The following is a 19,172-nucleotide window of genomic DNA, read 5'->3' as shown; positions in this document are numbered from 1 at the left end:
CTGTTAAATTACAGAACTGCTGATACTGGAACTTCACTGCTTTGGTCCACTGCTAGCATTTTCTTAGAAGTCAGGACAATAAAATGAGAATCTATAAAGGCTACTGCTTCATACAACAGAGATTTTCTGTATTGTTTACAATAGTTCATCAGTGCAGATCATTATATACAAAGTATTTCAATAAATAATTGGTTTATTTGAATTCTATGTGATAATATTATAAATCAAAGATATGTTTAATTAACGCAAAAAGTGGAATGTTTTCACACACATATGAAAATAAAAAGCATTCAGTAATTAAAACAAACAATGCTGTAAACCAAAACAATATCAGCTATAATTCAGATCCATCTTGGGGAAATTCTCAAGGCACTTCCTAGGCAAATTGCGTTTCCATCTTCAATGACTTGGGTCTGCAAGAAAATGAAAATCAACACTTAGAAATTAAAATGCAACAGGTTCTGAGCTGCAGAAAGAATTTATTAACCATTTATATGTTTTTAACCTGTAAGATGTGCATGCATTTATTGCAACTCTTTTACTAGCATGTAACATCAAAATGTTATAATTTAACGAAGATCTGTGAACACAATGCTAGTGGGATTTCTGCACCAGTGGTCTTGGCTACATTTAAAATTTCAGAGTTGGGGATGAAATTGGACCTTGCAGTACACACTATATTTTGCCAATATTTTCTTCTTTATGTCAGGCCTGCTGCAATTCTAGATTTATTATTCCATCTATTTGTACACTGCTCCTCCCTATTTTATTGCTTTTATTCTTAGGTCACTTCTCCTGTGTATTTTCAGCACCTCCACTACTTGCCAGTTCTTTAATTCTTTTCATGTCGTTCCATCACCTGCCCTTGGACCTTTTATATTATCCAATAGCTTTATGGAAATTTATAGGTCATTCAACCCATAAAACTTCTGTGACTAAAGTACTGACAATTCACTTCTTCCTCCTTTCCTTGTGGTTTTCCAACCTAACTATTCTGCAATGGAGCTAAAGTGGGTAAATGGATATGAGATACTGATCAACCATGATTGGATTAAATGGTGGAGTTTATTGACTTAATTCTTATGTCTTTATGAGAACAGGGGAGACTATGAGGGATTTAATGGAAGTATTCAAAATTATGAAGGATGGGACAGAGTAGAAAGATGTTGATGAGGGGAAACTGGATTCGCAGTGGGTGTCAGTGCAGAGTGGGCCGTAGGCCTAGATTGCACGCCCAAAGGAGAAGACATCAGGGTCGCTGGAAACTGGGCTTCAGGTTCTCATCGACATAATACCAATGAACTGCAGTTGGCACTCAGGGTCACCAGTCATGACCATCACAAAGTCTGCTAGCTCTGATGCTGAGTCAGTCCATAGATAAGCCCTAGGGAACCAGGGACAAACAGGAAATTTGCCCGTAACAAAGATCTGTTTGAAATTGTCCTTAATTTTTAAATCATTGACAAACAGTTTGTAATCCTGTAAATGTTCCTCTAGAATGGAAATTGAGTTCTGCATTCTTGTTCAGCTATACTTTTGCTTGCTCAATAATCAGAACATTGTTGATGGGAAAACTGTTCATTTCAGGGCCAGTAAACATTTCACAGCAGATTTATAGCCACTAATATAACAGTGCATTTTTTGGCAGCAACATTTTTAGGGTAACCTTTGCTTCTATTACAGTTATTACAGTAATACGTTAACGTTTTTTATAAACTGAAAAATAAGGTTACATCATTGTATTTCTGTGAGAACTCAGTAAAATAACATTTAACTGTATAAAATCCTGGCCAAAAATTTCCTTAGAGCTATTGTTGCAGCTAGCACTGTGCCTGAGACAGAGGTGGAGTGTTTTCCAGCATGCATTTTCTACTTTCTGGCAAATAACTGAACACACCCAAAGCAAATGCTCCATTAAGAATGTGTGAAATAATGGTCAGACATTCTCTGTTAAATATTCCATGAATAATTTTTGAAAATATTTGGTTAATACCTTCACAGCATTGCAGAGTTCACAGCACAAGAACAAGATCATTCAGCCCAGCTGATTTATGCGACACACAAGACTGCTCCCACCTTACTTCATCTAAGCCCTTCATTAACCTAACTGACAGCAATGTTATGTGAATGTGTTAAATACCCATCTACTAAAAAGGCCAACAATAATGTGTAGCTAAAAAGATAAAAACAAAAAACTGCAGATGCTGGAAATACAAAACAAAAACAGAATTACCTGGAAAAACTCAGCAGGTCTGGCAGCATCGGCGGAGAAGAAAAGAGTTGACGTTTCGAGTCCTCATGACCCTTCAACAGAACTGGGTGAATCCAAGGAGAGGGGTGAAATATAAACTGGTTTAAGGGTGGGTGGGGGGGTGGGGGGGGTGGCGGTGGGAGGGGGGGTGCGGTGGTTGGGTGAGGGGAGAGAAGTGGAGGGGGGTGGTGTGGTTGTAGGGACAAGCAAGCAGTGATAGGAGCAGATAATCAAAAGATTTCACAGACAAAAGAACAAAAGAACACAGAGGTGTTGAAGTTGGTGATATTATCTAAACGAATATGCTAATTAAGAATGGATGGTAGGGCACTCAAGGTATAGCTCTAGTGGGGGTGGGGGGGGGCATAAAAGATTTAAAAATAATGGAAATTGGTGGGAAAAGAAAAATCTATATAAATTATTGGAAAAAACGAAAGGAATGGGGAAGAAACAGAAAGGGGGTGGGGATGGAGGAGGGAGTTCAAGATCTAAAGTTATTGAACTCACTATTCAGTCCAGGAGGCTGTAAAGTACCTAGTTGAAAGATGAGGTGCTGTTCCTTCAGTTTGTGTTGGGCTTCACTGGAACAATGCAGCAAGCCAAGGACAGACATGTGGGCAAGAGAGCAGGGTGGAACGTTAAAATGGCAAGCGACAGGGAGGTTTGGGTCATTCTTGCGGATAGACCGCAGGTGTTCTGCAAAGTGGTCGCCCAGTTTATGTTTGGTCTCTCCAATGTAGAGGAGACCGCATTGGGAGCAGCGAATGCAGTAGACTAAGTTGGGGGAAATGCAAGTGAAATGCTGCTTCACTTGAAAGGAGTGTTTGGGCCCTTGGACGGTGAGGAGAGAGGACGTGAAGGGGCAGGTGTTGCATCTTTTGCGTAGGCGTGGGGAGGTGCCATAGGTGGGGGTTGAGGAGAAGGGGTTGATGGAGGAGTGGACCAGGGTGTCCCGGAGGGAACGATCCCTATGGAATGCTGCCAGGGGGATGAAGGGAAGATGTGTTTGGTGGTGGCATCATGCTGGAGTTAGCGGAAATGGCGGAGGATGATCCTTTGAATGAGGAGGCTGGTGGGGTAATAAGTGAGGACAAGGGGGACCCTATCATGTTTCTGGGAGGGAGGAGAAGGCGTGAGGCCGGATGTGCGGGAGATGGGCCGAACACGGTTGAGGGCCCTGTCAACGACCAATAATGTGTAGCCTCCAGTTAAAATAACAAGGAGATGATGGGGGCAGAATTTGACAGCCCCCAAAAACAAGCATAGGGATTGTGAGCTAGGGAGTTACCCATGGCCGTTGTTTCTAATGCAGACAGCAGGCCAAATTCATGCTGCCCACTAATTTGCATGATCATTACATGCACTCAATGCCAAACATGTTGCTGCGTGGCTGCACAGCTTAGCAAGAGGACCATATTCATGCAAGGTTAGTATCACTTAAATCTATCCCACATTAATTAAAGCCAGCCTACACCTCTTAAAGGGCCAGTGCATTCTTGATGGAGCAGGTGCTGGAAATGTTTATGCCAGAGAGGTTGAGCAGAAACATGGGTGAATTGTGATGAAATAGTGGAGAGAGTATGTTCCAACATTCTCTTCTGCAGCACTGGATGCCTTGGTGGAGGGGGTGTTCTGTATCCACAGGTAGGCCTTCCAGACAAACTTTGCCCTAGATAACCATGGCCACCAATGTTGGGAATCTAGCATAAATGACCCAGAAGCAGAGTCACAAAATATTTTCAATTATTTCACAAGAGTGGCCAGTGAATGCATCTTCAAATGCCATATCCTTCTAACTGTACCACCAATCTCACACACTGTTCAACACACCACACTCCTATTGTACAGGGCGTATGCCCTACATACCTAGCATCACACTGGCATGAAATTCATATACCACATTACTCATCTGTGTGAGAGGCAGAACATCTTTTTGGCTCGACAGCAGCATCCTGTTAGTGGCGAATACCACTCATGTTGCTACTCCATAATAGCAGCATGAAGGAGCTAGCTTCACTTGTTGCTCAGATCTTTCAGATACCTTGCCCCTCCAGGGCAATCTGAGGTAGACTGGGCACTTTTCAGGGCTGAAAGTGACAGTCTTAGGCCCATTCATAAGTTTGTGCAATGCATGAAATGCTCTGACCAGGGTAGCCATTATCCCGTAGGATGCCATTGATGTGCCCTATTTCAGCATCAAGCTTGCATTGTGAGCAAATGGCTCAGGACCTATTCACAAGATTTCTGGTAAGGCGAATCTTATAGTGTGTGGAACTGTAAGAATCCCAACACGTATATTGACCAGTGAAGGTAGGCTTGCAGTAGACCATGGTAGGGAATCCGCTGGCAGGTTTCTCAACTAGTACGTAAAGGAAGGGATGTTAATTTGACTGCACCATTTCAAAGGAGAATTTGAGCACAGGATGGAGCCAATTAAAACATGTAAGGAAATTATTATGTGCAGCTGATGATTTAAATATAGAAAATGTATCATTCACATGTCAGAAATATATGAGGGGTAGGAGGTTAGGAGTCATTCCATCAATGACACGTTTCTCATGGAACCCAACAAAGATGTTTGCAAGAGCTGGGCCTAAAGGGGATTCCATGGCAACACAATCTGTTTGGGCATACATGGTGTCAGTAAAGCTGAACTCAACTGCACAAGATGCTGAGTTCACATGCTCAATGAATACTGATTCACACAATGGTGGCTCAAATATCTATGGCTTCCTTAAGTGGAACATTGGTGAATAGGCAGCAATGTCAAATGAACACATGGACATAGCATTGCTATTGATATCCAAGTCCTGTGTAGTCTTCGCAAATATGAAAGAGTCCTTCACCATGTGTGTGGAAAACTTGTTCAAAACTGGTTGCAAGAATTCACCCAACCATTTGGCTAATTCATGCTATGCAGGACTGGACATAGATAAGATAGGGTGTAAAGGGACATCACTTTTGTTTGTCTTGGGCGGCCCATATATACGCAGACACAGCAAGCCATGAGGACAAACCCTATCATATGTATCACACGGCAGTTCATTGCTCGCACACAAGTCCAGCAAGCATTCTTTCACCTAATTTTTGAGCAAGGCTGTCCAGTCATGTTGAGCGGCAGATCCAATGGATACAAATTTGGACCCGTCATCAAGAATGGCATGAATTTTGCTGATAACGTCACACTTGTTAAGGGATTATTCCCATCCCTTTGTCAGGTTTAGTGATGTTTATTCCCAGGTTGATCTTAAGGCCTCGCAATACGGTAAGACACTTGCGTCCTACCCCTTGCATATTTCTGATATGTGGATGATACACTTGCTATGATTAAATCTGTAGCTGTAGGTAATAATTTCCTTACACGTCTTAATAAGCTCCATCCTGTGCTCAAATTCACCTTTGACATGAAGTATTCAAATGAACTCCCCTTTCTTGACATACTAGTTGAGATATCTGCCAGGGGGTTCTCTACCACAAGCCTTTTTTAAAATTCATTCAAGGGATGTGGGCTTCACTAGCTGGGCCAGCATTTATCGCCCATCACTAGTTGCCCTTGAGGAGGTGGTGGTGAGCTTGCTCCTTGAACCATTGCAGTCCATGTGGTGTAGGTACACCCACAGTGCTGTTAGGAAGAGAGTTCCAGGATTTTGACCCAGCATCAGTGAAGGAACGGTAATATATTTCCAAGTCAGGATGGTGAGTGACTTGGAGGGGATCTTCCAAGTGGTAGAGTTCCCATCTATCTGCTGGCCTTCTCCTTCTAGATGGTAATGGTCATGGGTTTAGAAGGTGCTGTTGAAGGAGCCTTGATGAATTCCTGCAGTGCATCTTGCTACCACTGCTACTACTGTGCATCGGTGGTGGAGGGAGTGAATGTTTGTGGATGGGGTGCCAGTCAAGCAGGCTGCTTTGTCCTGTACGGTGTCAAGCTCCTTGAGTGTTGTGGGAGCTGCACTCAACCTGGCAATTGGGGAGTGTTCCATCACACTCCTGGTTTGTGCCTTGTAGATGGTGGACAGGCTTCGGGGAATCAGGAGGTGGGTTACTTGTTGCATGATTCCTAGCCTCTGACCTGCTCTTGTAATCACAGTATTTATGTGGCATGTCCAGTTCAGTTTCTGGTCAATGGTACCCTCCAGGATGTTGATAGTGGGGGATTCAATGATGGTAATGCCATTGAACGTCAAGGGACAATGGTTGGATTCTCTCTTGTTGGAAATAGTCATTGCCTGCCACTTGTGTGACACGAATATTACATGCCACTTGTCAGCCCAAGCTTGGATATTTTCTGGGTCTTGCTGCATTTTGTCATGGACTGCTTCAGTATCTGAGGAGTCGTGAATGGTGCTGAACATTGTGCAATCATCAGCGAACATCCCCACTGACCTTATGATAGGAGGAAGATCATCAATGAAGCAGCTGAAGATGGTTGGGCCAAGGACACTAACCCTGAGGAACTCCTGCAGTGATGTCCTGGAGTTGAGATGACTCACCTCCAATATCCACAACCATCTTCTTTGTGCTAGGTATGACTCCAAGCAGTGGAGTGATTTCCCCTTGATTCCCATTGAGTCCAGTTTTGCTAGGGCTCCTTGATGCCACATTCAATCAAATGCTGCCTTGATGCTAAGGGCAGTCAATCTCACCTCACCTCAGGAGTTCAGCTTTCTTGTCCATGTTTGAACCAAGGCTGTAATGAGGTCAGGAGCTTAGTGGCCCTGGCGGAACCCAAACTGAGCGTCAGTGAGCAGGTTATTGCTGAGCAAGTGCTGCTTAATAGCACTGTTGATGACACTTTCCATTATTTTACTGATGATCGAGAGTAGATTGATGGGGCGGTAATTAGCCAGGTTGGATTTGTCTTGCTTTTTGTGTACAGGACATACCTGGGCAATTTTCCACATAGCCGAGTAGATGCCAGTGTTGTAGCTGTATTGGAAAAGGTTGGCGAGGGGGCGTGGCAAGTTCTGGGGCACAAGTCTTCAGTACTATTGCCGGAATATTATCAGAGCCCATACATTTGCACTATCCAGTGCCTTCAGCCATTTGTTGATAGCATGTGGAGTGAACCTGAGATGCTGGGGACCTCCGGAGGAGGCTGAGATGGATGATCCATTCAGCACTTCTGGCTGAAGACTGTAGCAAATGCTTCTGCCTACCTTCAAGCTTACCAACTGGTCAATATACACGTTGGGATTCTTACACTCCCACACCTATAAGATTGGCCTTATCAGAAACCCCATAAATAGGGCCCGAGCCTTTTCCTCACCATTACCTCATGTAAGTTTGATGCTGAGCTAGGATGCATCAAAGACACCCTGCAGGATAATGGCTAACCTGATCAGATCATTTTGCGCTGTTTATTGTGCAAACTCATGAACATAGAAACATAGAAAATAGGAGCAGGAGTAGGTCACTCGGCCCTTCAAGCCTGCTCCACCATTCAATATGATCATGGCTGATCCTCTATCTCAATGCCATACTCCAGCTCTCTCCCTATACCTCTTGACACTTTTCAAGTCTAGAAATCTATCTATTTCCTTCTTGAATATATTCAGTGATTTGGCCTCCAAAGCCTTCTCTGGTTGAGAATTCTAGAGGCTCACCACCCTCTGAGTGAAGAGGTTTCTCCTCATCTCAGTCCTAAATGGCCTACCCCATGTCTTGAAACTGTGACCCTTTGTTTTACATGCCCCCAGCCAAAGTAAACATCATCCCTGCATCCAGTCTATCCAGCCCTGTCAGAGTTTTTTATGTTTCAATGAAATCCCCTTTCATTCTTCTAAACTCCAGTGAAAACAGTCCTACTCAGCCCAGTCTCACTCATAAGACAATTTCACCATCCCATGCATAAGGCCATCACTTTTGGCCCTGAAAAGTGCCCAGTCTACCTCAGATTACCCTGGAAGGGCAAGGTATTTCAAAAATTTGAGCAACAGGTGAAGCTAGCTGTTTCACACTGCTACTATATAGAAGCAACACGAATGGTATTCACCACTAACAGGATGCTGCCATTAAGCCAAAAACACGCTCTGCCTGTCACACAAATAAGTAATGTGGTATGTGAATTTCAGCGCCAGTGTGATGCTTGGGCTGGGATTTTCTGGCTCCGTCATGGGTGGGACCCACCACGGGTGAGGCAGCACCCAGAAGTCCATTGACTTGGGGCAGGACCAGAAGATCGCGGTGGCAGGCGGGTGCAGAAAATCCCGCTGTAGGTATGTAGGCCATACATCTTAAAGACAAGTGGATCATATCAAATAGCATGCCCCAGCCATTGTTCACAATGGGCAGGGTACAGACCATACCCAACCAGCTTGTGTTTGCAAAACTTAGAACAGTGTCTAGCATTAGATGTGATTCCATGATTGGGCAACATTTTCTAAATAATCCTCAATGTACTAAGAATTATATTGATAACCAATTTAAAATTGTCAGTCAGGCTCACAGTGTGACGCATTTGCATGTACTGGAAGCTACATATATTAATACACAGGGCCCTGTTCTTTGCAGACAGAAAGAACATGTACATACATTGCATCTGTTTCAGCGAAACCAAATAAGTGACAGCTATTCGCTGGTTCATTCCTCAGGACAATGCCTTGACCAATCAGAGTCAAGCTGCCTTGTTTAAATTTCAAACAATGCTTGGCATTTAACTGTCAGTCACCATCAATTGTTGCATTTTCCATGGCATTGCCTCTACCAATCAAAGTCCACTTGCCAAACAATCAGCACTCTCTTCTCATACAGCATAAATTGTTGTTTCCTTGACATTTGGTGTGAATTCTTGACAATTCTTATGAATTGTCCTGATGAGTGCAAGATGAAAAGCTACAACAAAAAAAGTCTCTTTTTTCAGCAATACTAAAGTTCTGTACTACCAAATCACCATCTTGTACATTGTAAAACTGCTGCCATTGTGGGTCAGTGGTAGAGGAAGTAAGTGGTGGATGGGGTGTGAATCAAATGGGCTGCCATGTTTTGGATGGTGTCAAGCTTCTTGAATGTTGTTGGATCTGTACTCATTCAGACAAGTGGAGAGTATTCCATCGCACTCCTGACTTGTGCCTTATAGATGGTGGACAGGCTTTGGGGAGTCAGGAGGTGAGTTACTGACCACAGAATTCCTAAGCTCTGACCTGCTCTTGTAGCCACTGCATTTAAAGGCTAATCTGGTTCAATTTCTGGTTAATGGTAACCTCCAGATTGTTGTTAATGGGGATTCAGAGATGGTAGTGCCATTGAATGTCTAGGGGAGGTAGTTGAACTCTCTTGTTGGAGATGATCGTTGTCTGGCACTAGGATGGTGCGAATGTTACTTGCCACTTATCAGCTCAATCCTACATGTAGTCCAGGTCTTGCTGCATATAGACATGGACTGCTTTAGTATCTGAGGATACTAGTGCTGGATATTGTGCAATCATCAGCGAACATCCCCACTCCTGACCTTGTGATTGACGGAAGCTCATTGATGAAGCAGCTGAAGATGGTTGGGTCAGGGACACTGCTCTGAGGAACTCCTGTAGTGATGTACTGGGATTGAGATAATTGACTTCTAACAACCACAACCATCTTCCTTTGTGCTAAGTATGACTTCAACCAGTTGAGAGTTTTCCCCCTGCTCCCATTGACTCCAGTTTTGCTAGGACTCCTTGATTCCACACTCGCTCAAAACCTGCCTTGATGTCAAGCACATGATCATAGCCACATCACCCAAATATTTACACCACACTCACTAACACTGGGGGACAGCCATGGCCACATGGTTTAATCCATCCAAAATGATGGTATATTCACCTAATCCTTCTCAGATGCTACGTCCCCTTCATCCACAATCTCTTCTGATTTACAAGATGCAAATGGTCCAAACATCATTCCCATTGCTTCCCCCTTCTTCCTCTACACAACCTGACCCTTGTGTCTTTATCTTTTCAGATACCCAAGAACTGCACTTGGTCAGGCTGTGGTAGAAGACCAAGAGGTGGAAGAACAGAAGAACATTGATGAAGAGAAAACTCCAGCATCTGCTCTGTCATTTGCAGCAAACAGCGCAGATACTGACATTTCATATACTTTGGAGGATAATGTAGAGGGGAGATCTGCACAGGACGACACACTGGATGTAAATGGACTGTAGCCAGGGCAGGGGGAAAGGAGATATCAGGCTTTCAAGCGTGAGATTCCATACAGGCTTTATTGCTAAAGACTTAGGTGAGTGATGGGGTGGCCAACCAAAGAAGGTTGATTGGTATGCAAAATTAAATGTTTGGTGTGTTGACAGGTCTACCAGAAAGTCTGCTGTCAATATCAAGAAGCACAGAGGATTCTGGCACCAACTTTACTCAGAGCTTTGGCAGAGCTTGGAGTCCATCTTTTCCAACTTGGAGATGATGATCCATTAGCACACTCAACCATGATACAGAGTTTGATGTTCGATGTCTCAGCTTCCATTGCAGCATAAAGCCACCTAAAGTTTTGATCCTGCAGTGGAATCTCAGACTTCTGTCATACAAGGTCAGCTTGTTATTATAGCAGGTTCGACTGCTCACCTGAAAGATGAGCTGGCTGCCACACAAACTCAGACAGCTGCCATCACGAGTGGGGATACCAGCACTTGAAAGAGGCTTGAAGGGCCCTCCAACAGATTATTAAGATGGCTGAGGTGCCACCCCAGGGAATGGCAGTGACTCCATGGAGCACAAACCTACTGTCCTCTCTCAGGATAACAACATTCATCTTTCCATCACTGCTACTCCACTAATGCCCATGTTGCTGTTTCTCAGCCAGTCCAGACTATTCCTGCCCATGCCAGATGGTGCAGGGAGGCTGGGTTAGGCCTTCCAAGGCCAGTGCTGCTCAAGGTCATCCTCGAGGCCATCTGCAGTCTTCCCCGCTGAAAGTCAGCAGCCATCCACCATCCACACCGCAGCCACTGGAGTCATACTATGTAGAAGCACCAAGGGAGGCAAAGGTATATGGAGGGCAGGCACTAAGGGAATGCACAAATGTGATTATTTCGCATTTGTATGTAGTATTATGTGGTTTGATTTACAAATTTGCTTTGGAATACTTTTGTGTTGACTTTTATTTCACATTGTGGTCAAATGGACACTGTGATGGCATTGACAGATGGAAGAGAGGCTGTGGAACTGCTGGTGAATGAGGAATTGGAGTTGCATTTACTGATATCACAGTTGGATGAGTCAATCACAGACAGCTGGATCACAGGTTGCTTCCTCTGTTTCTCTTTTGCCTGCTCTGTCTCCTCCTCCTTCTCCTCCTGCTGCTCAGCTGGCTGCTGTATAACTGGTGTCAACTGCTATGCCTTTATGATGGCCAGGCTGAGGAGGATACGTTAGACCATCATGAATCACAACTTTCACTCTCCCTAATACAGCAGGGCTTCTCCATAGTGATGCAGGAAATGAAGTGTTTTTTAAGCTCTCAATAGTCTGTTCTCTCTTACTTATTTGGCAGCAAAGTTTTCATGTACACATGCTTTCCATGTGCGGGTGGTACACTGGCGTAATGGACTGATATTGTCAAAGGATAGTCCTTGTTGTCCCGCAGCCACCCTCTGGTTTGTCATGGTGACTCAAATGCATATGATACAGCAGACAGAAGCAGAATGAAGGGACCATGATAGCAGGCATTAGCCTACACAATATGCACAGTAGCTGGACCTTGATGGAGTGAAATACCTTTTAGTTGCGGTACATCTTAAAGTTGACATACAGCACTTGCAAAACGGTATGCATGCAGTCAATGATACCCTGGGAGGTGTTGCAAATGTCATCTGCTCCAGCCTGGAAGGAACCAGATGCACGAAACTTCATGGCCATGGTCACCTTCACAGCCACTGGCATCATTGTCCTTGCCCTGTTCTACGGCTGCACGGGCAGCTTCAACAGGTGGCGTATTTTAGTTAAGATATACTTAGTGCAGTGGAGATGTCTAACACACTGTTCATCACTGAGGTACAGGATAGAGAATTGCTCTCGAAACACTCTGGGCAAACTTGGCCTCTTGTTGACAGTCGTACCCCTTTACCTTCTCCCTCTTCCAGCAGCTTGTCCTGCTCTGTGTCACTTCTGCTCTTTCACCCTGTCATGCAGTAGTCAAAAGACAATGAATGCCACTGCACCTATGTCTGGGAACAAGTGACTTGTGCACTGAACTTACTTCAGGTGCATGGAGGCATCTAAAACGCATCTTAGGCATGCCGATTACTTGTTTAATCGCATATCCGGTGGTTATATGGCACACATTTGGTGCTACTGCACCTCACTGGTTGGGTTTCTCATGTGTGCCATCCGCGAAGCTTGATGCGATATCCCATTTTTCTTAACAGCCGCCTCTAAATCCACTTGCAGTCCAAAGATGTTTGAGGGCTTGGACTGCCTCAGAATGAAAGCATCATGGCAGCTTCCTGAGAACCGTGCATGCACCTGCAGAAAGATCTTCTTTGGGGTTCACACCAGCTGTACATTGATGAAGCTGAAACCCTTACAGTTCAAAGATTATCCTGATTGTTCAGGGTGTGCTGGATTGCCATGTGTTTCACTGTACATGACGTCCTGCACTTGTGAAAAGCCAGCCAGAGGTACAAACCTGAGAACCTACTCATTCTAACTGGCATCATCACTGAAAAAGTTCACATAATTGCTGGTTCTGGAAAACAACCCTTTATGTACTGCAGGCAGCCTATTGAGAGATCTGGGTATGTCTCCAGTAGAGCCCTGGAAGGATCCAGAGGCTAAAACGTTGAAGATGTCACTTTGACACATAAAAACAAAAAATGCTGGAAAAACTCAGCAAGTCTGGCAGCATCTATGGAGAGAGAAACAGAGTTAATGTTTCAAGTCTGTACTGGACTCAAAACATTAACTCTGGTTCTCTCTCCACAGATGCTGCCAGACCTGCTGAGTTTTTCCAACACTTTTTGTTTTTATTTCAGATTTCCAGCATTTGCAAGATTTGGCTTTCATGACTTTAATGCATGTTGGCCATGTATTGCCTGATCCAGCAGGGAGCTGGTCTTCTTCTAGGAGGCTGTAGGTAACCCCCAGCACCTGAAAAGACAACTGCAGCTGCAGGAAGTACTGATGTACCAACATGTCAAGAGAACGTAGCCTCTGACTATGCACCCTATATCGGGGTTAGCGCCTCCTGTGAGCTGCAACTTTCTGCTGCTCCCCGCTCTGCTGTCCAGCTACAGGCCATTTAAGAGCAGCTGCTGCTGTTGCTATTGCATCTGGTGTTCATCATATTGCTCCTCATTCAGGGTCCAAACTAGAGCAGCCAATGCACCACCCATCCTGATGTAATTCAGCAAACCACAAAAACCCCAGCAAAAGTGCTAAACAGACCTTTTCTCACTAATAGTTAAGAAAGCAGTCATAAGTACTGAGTATTTAGTGCAGTATTTCCATACATTCGAATCAGTAGCTCAAGCGCCATTGCATTCTCACCTTGCTTTCAATAATGAGTTTCATGAAACCTACATGCCACATTAATTTAAATCTGTGTTGCTCGAGGGAGGGTAGGATTAACTAATGACCTTTCAGTGCAGGTACCCCTAGGTAGCAGTGATTATAATATGATTGAATTTCACGTTCAGTTTGAGGGAGAGAGGAGTGGATCTAAGACCAGTGTTTTAAATGTAAATAAGGTCAATTTTGAGGGCATGAAGACAGAGCTGGCTAAAGTGAACTGCAGAATTAGTTTAAGGGATAGGTAGAGAAGCAGTGCCAGACATTTAAAGAGATATTTCAAAATACTCAGAAAAGATACATTCCAGTGAGAAAGAAACAATCTAAGGGAGGGACACACCACCCATGGCTAAATAAAGAAGTTAAAGATGCGAAGTGAGAACATTTTTTTTCACATAGTGAATATTTAGGATTTGGAATGCACTGCCTGGAAATGTTGTGGAGGCAGGTTCAATAGAAGCATTCAAGAGGGCTTTGGATGATTATTTAAGTAGAAACAATGTGCAAGGTTACAGGGAAAAGGCAGGAGATTGGCAATAAATTAAAATGCTCAGAGAGCTGGTGCAGACACGAAGGGCCGAATGGCCTCCTTCTACACCATAACAATTCTGTGAATGTGTGAGATAGTATTAAATTGAAAGAAAAAGCATACAATTCTGGAAAGAAGAGTGACAGGTCAGAAGAATATAAAGATCAGTAAAGAATGACTAAAAGATTAATAAGGAAGGAGAATTTAGAGTATAATAGAAAGCTAGGTAAAAATATCAAAACAGATAGTAAGAATTTTTACAGGTACTTAAAAAGGAAAAGAGTAAGTAAAGTGAGTGTTGGTCCTCTAGAAAGTGAGAAAGGGAATTAATAATGGAAAATAAGGAAATGGCAGATGAGTTGAACAGAGATTTTGTGTGTCTTCACTGTAGAGGGTACAAATAACACCTCAGAAATAATTGGGAATCAGGAGGTGAAACAATTACAAGCACCAGGGAAAGGGTATTGAGAAAATCATTAGAACTAAAAGCTGACAAGTCCCAGGTCCTGATGGACTTCATACTAGGATCTTAAAAGAAGCAGCTGCTGAGATAGTAGGTGCATTGGTTTTAATTTTCCAAAATTTCCTAGATTCTGGAAAGGTCACTTCAGATTGGAAATAGTGAATGTAAGTTTTCCATTCAAGAAAGGAAGGAGACAGAAAGCAGGAAACTACAGGCCAGTTAGCTTAACATCTGTCATAGGGAAATTGCTGGAGTCTATTAATAAGGAGTCTATAGTAGGGCACTTAGAAAATCTCAATGCAATCAAGCAGAGTCAACATGGTTTTGTGAAGGGGAAATCATGTTTTACTATTTAATTGGAATTCCTTGAGGAAGTAATAAAGCAACATGGATAAAGGGGAACCTGTGGATATGCTGCACTTAGATTTTTAGAAGGCTTTTGACAGGGTGCCACCCAAAAGTTTACTATACAAAATAAGAGCTCATGGTGTAGGGGTGACATAATAGCATGGATAGAGGATTGGTTAGCTAACAGAAAACAGAAATTAGGGATAAATTAGTCTTTTTCAGGTTGGCAAGATGTGCTGAATGGAGTGCCACAGGGACCTGTGCTAGGGCCTCAACTATTTACCATTTATATCAGTGACTTGGATGAAGGGACTGAATATATGGTTACTAAATTTGTTGATGATACAAAGATAGGCAGGAAAGTAAGTTGTGAAGAGGACAAAGGGACATTGATAGGTTAAGAGAGTGGGCAAAAAATGGCAGATGGAGTACAATATGGGAAAATGTGCACTTGTCCATTTTGGCAAGAAGAATAGAAAAGCACCATATTATTTAAGTGGAGAGAGATTGCAGAATTTCAAGATACAGAGGGATCTGGGTGTCCTGGTACATAAATGAGGAAAAGTTAGTGTGCAAATGCAGCAGATGATTAGGAAGGCAAATGGAATGTTGTTGATTATTGCAAGGGGAATGGAATATAAAAGCAGGATGCTTTGCTACCAGTTGTACAGAGCTGTGGTGAGACCACATCTAGAGTACTGTGTATAGTTTTGGTCTCCTTACCTAAGAAAAGAGATAGGTCCGTTAGAAGCATCAGAGAAGGTTCACTCAACTGATACCTGGGATGGGGGGTTATCTTATGAGGAAAGGTTGGAAAGGCTGAGCCTGTATCCATTGAAGTTTAGAAGATTAAGAGGTGATCTTATTGAAAGATCCTGAGGGGACTTGACAGGGTAGATGTTGAAAGGATGTTTCCCCTTGTGGGAGAGACTAGAATTAGGGAGCATAGTCTAAGAATAATGGTCCCCCATTTAGGACGGAGATAAGAATTTTTTTTTCTTTAAGAGGGGCATGAATCTTTGGAACTCTCTCCCCCAGAGAGCAGTGGGGGCAAGGTCACGGAATATCTTTAAGGCAGAGGTAGATAGATTCCTGACTAAGAAGGGAGTCAAAGGTTATCGGGGTAGGAAGAAAGTGGAGTTGAGGCCACAAGCAGATCAGCCATGATCTTATCAAATGGCGGAGCAGGCTCTAGGGGCCGAACAGTCTACTCCTGCTCCTAATTCATATGTTTGCATGTTCATAGGCTAACATATTTGAGTATAGCGCGTAAATTGGGGGATTGGAGCCTGCTTCCCTACACTTTTTTGTTGGATTTGACCCCCAACCATACACAAACCCATGGACAGAATATTACGACCCATGGGCAGGTACGAGCCCGACCCGATAAGATGTAAAATAGCGCGCGATGACATCGGGTGAGTGTCCTGACGTGCAGAGGCACAATATTTCACTCGGCGGGCATGAGCGGGTGCCAGAGCCACGCCTGCCATTAATTAACATCACCTAAGGCCATTAACAGTGCATTTGATGATGATTTTTCATTGCCCATGCGATCTCGCATGAGCAAAACGAGCAGGGGGCCAGCCAACATTTTCAAAAACTTAATCCAAGGGCGGGATAAGAAGGGTCAGCAGCATTGCCAGGATGAGTAGTGAGGAATTTGGTAGATAGTTTGATGCTGGTGACTTATTGGTACTTGGCAGCTTCACCTTTGTTCGGAGCTTAATTCTTAGCATTTCCAGGCTTCACTTTTGGACTCTTTGGTATCTGCAAGGCCTCCAAAGGATTCAGACTGTGTGGACCCTGCCAGTATCAGACAGCCTTCCATTACTCTGGTAATATGGATTATGGTCTCTGCTGGTGGCACCTCCTCTGAGGAGGAAGAGAGGGGCAGAAGGGAGAGGAGGCCAGGTGTCCCAATGAAGCTTCCAGGGGAGCGACCTGTGGGAGGAGAGGCGCAGGCACAAGGGGCGCAGGGCCAGCAGGAAGTCCAAGGCAGAAGGGGCAGCAGAAGACACCACTATCCTGCTGGCAGGGTTTACAGGCAGTGATACAGCTACCTCAGTATGTATGAGGTGCAATGCCAAAGGAGGCTCCCCCTTTCAAGGGAGACCGTGACCTCCATTTGCCAAATGATTGGGCCTGAGATCAGCTCTGACTGTGTGTGTGGGTGGGTACCCCATACCAGTGCTTCTGAAGGTCACAGCGGCCCTCAACTTCTATGCTTCGGGCTATTTCCAGGGGTTAGTGGGGTTTCTGCATGGAGTCTTCCAATCACAGTTACGTTAAGCTGGTGACAGAAGCTCAGTTCATGCGGGTACTGAACTTTATTCTTTACAGTACGTTTGAATCCAGCCAGGCTGAGTGAGCCAGGGGCTTTGCAGCGATTGCTGGGTTCCCCCACATCCAGGTTACAATCGACTGTACACATGTGGCCATCAAGGCACCAGTGGGTCAGTCAGATGCCTTCATCAACAGGAAGGGCTTCCACTCCATGAACGTGCAGCTTGTGTGACCGTAGGATTCAGATTCAGCAAGTCTGTGCAAGGTACCTGGCAACTCCCATGACGCTTACATCCTCAAACACTCCCAGGTGCTGAGGGTCTTCTGTGCTCCAGCCCGACTGGATGGATGGCTGCTGGGTGACAAGGGCTATCCGTTGAAGAGGTGGTTCATGTCGCCTCTCCGCCACCCAAGAGGCAGAGGAGCATTACAATACGGAAGAGTCGCTAGACTTGAAGCATTAACTCTGTCTTTCTCTCCACAGATGCTGTCAGACCTGCTGAGTTTTTCCAGAAATTTTTGTTTGTCACAATATGAGTCCTGCCTCCACAAGGGCGCTAGTAGGGAGGACCGTAGGTCTTCTCAAGATGCGCTTCTGATGCCTAGGCTATTCAGGGAGCACACTACAATACCCCCAGAGCATGTGTCACTGATCATTGCTGCATGCTGCACTCTCCACAATCTGGCACAGGCAAAGGGGGACCCACTGGAGGAAGGAGATCTTGACGCAGCTGCAGAGGCCACAGATGATGAGTCCAGTAGTGAGTCAGAAGAGGAGCATGGTGAGGAGAATGCTGGGGGCGTGGAGGCAGACTTTTGTAGCCTTCAGGGAGACAGGGATACCAGGGATGCCTTGATCCAATGCTCCTCCACCTAGGCTACCAAAGATCAGCTTCAGCCGCATGCCAGGGCTGCCTCCTCCATCCCAGATGTCTGGACCCTTTCATTTGAACACAAAAAACACTGAGTGCCTGTGCAATGACGCTCAGAGCCACTTACATCCAGCATTACATACTGGCGTACCCAGCACCAATAAAATAAAAAGGTGAAGCATACTCAGGCCATGACGACAAAAACAAAAAATTTATCTCATTTTGAAAATTCCAAACTATTTACATAAACTTCTCTGGTCATCACCAGATCAGTAAAGATAAAGTAAACATAAAATTACCTGTGACCTGTCCCTTTTGTGCTCATGGTGCCTTTAACTTACATTTGTGAAAGGTACGTCTTGGTGCACCCACAACTGACCCCCCGCCCACCCCCCTCGTTGGCACTGGCATTGGAGAGAGCCTGCCGACTCTGCTGTCCTGCTGACCTTGATGACGATGGCAGTCATCCTCTGGCCAGTGGAGCCTGTGCTGTCCCCACCCGGGAGGGAGTGGTCAGTGCAACTGCTGGCAACTCCCCAGTCATCGCAGCCTCATCAGATGCAATGGTCACTGGCAGAGGGGCGGAGGAGCTGCTGTCATCATCCAGAGTGAGAGGAGACAGCAGAGACAACAGTGCACAAATGTGGGGTTGATCTGGACCTCCCTGCTCACCATTGATGGATGGGCACCTAGCCGGGATACTGGATGCTCATTCATCTCCCACACTGGCACTGACCACCTGAGGTTAGTGCCTGTGTGAGGGCTTGCAGGTCCGAGCGCAACCCCAGGAACCGCTGATTCTGTCTCTTCAGCTGCCTCTCCATGAAAGTCACCACTCTCTCAATGGAGGAGGGATTGCGCTCAGACATGAGGGTAAATGCAGTGCTCATGCTCCGCATGGACTCCTCCATTATGGAGACCACAGCAC

The 19,172-nt window shown here is 44.8% G+C and overlaps 1 protein-coding gene across 1 annotated transcript in view; it reads right to left on the bottom strand.

Annotated features, from left to right (window-relative positions):
* Positions 1-290: 290 nt before the first annotated feature.
* The window catches only part of LOC121278711 (protein ALKAL-like), a 71,220-nt gene continuing 52,338 nt past the window's right edge, over positions 291-19,172 (bottom strand). The window contains exon 6 of the mRNA XM_041189073.1: positions 291-413. The gene's annotated coding sequence lies outside the window, so the exon portion shown is untranslated. The remainder of the gene's footprint in view (positions 414-19,172) is intronic.

Source organism: Carcharodon carcharias, chromosome 6, assembly GCF_017639515.1.
Source record: "Carcharodon carcharias isolate sCarCar2 chromosome 6, sCarCar2.pri, whole genome shotgun sequence".
NCBI lineage: Eukaryota > Metazoa > Chordata > Chondrichthyes > Lamniformes > Lamnidae > Carcharodon > Carcharodon carcharias.
Note: the sequence above shows the minus strand (reverse complement) of the source record. Positions and strands in the feature narration are given on the sequence as shown.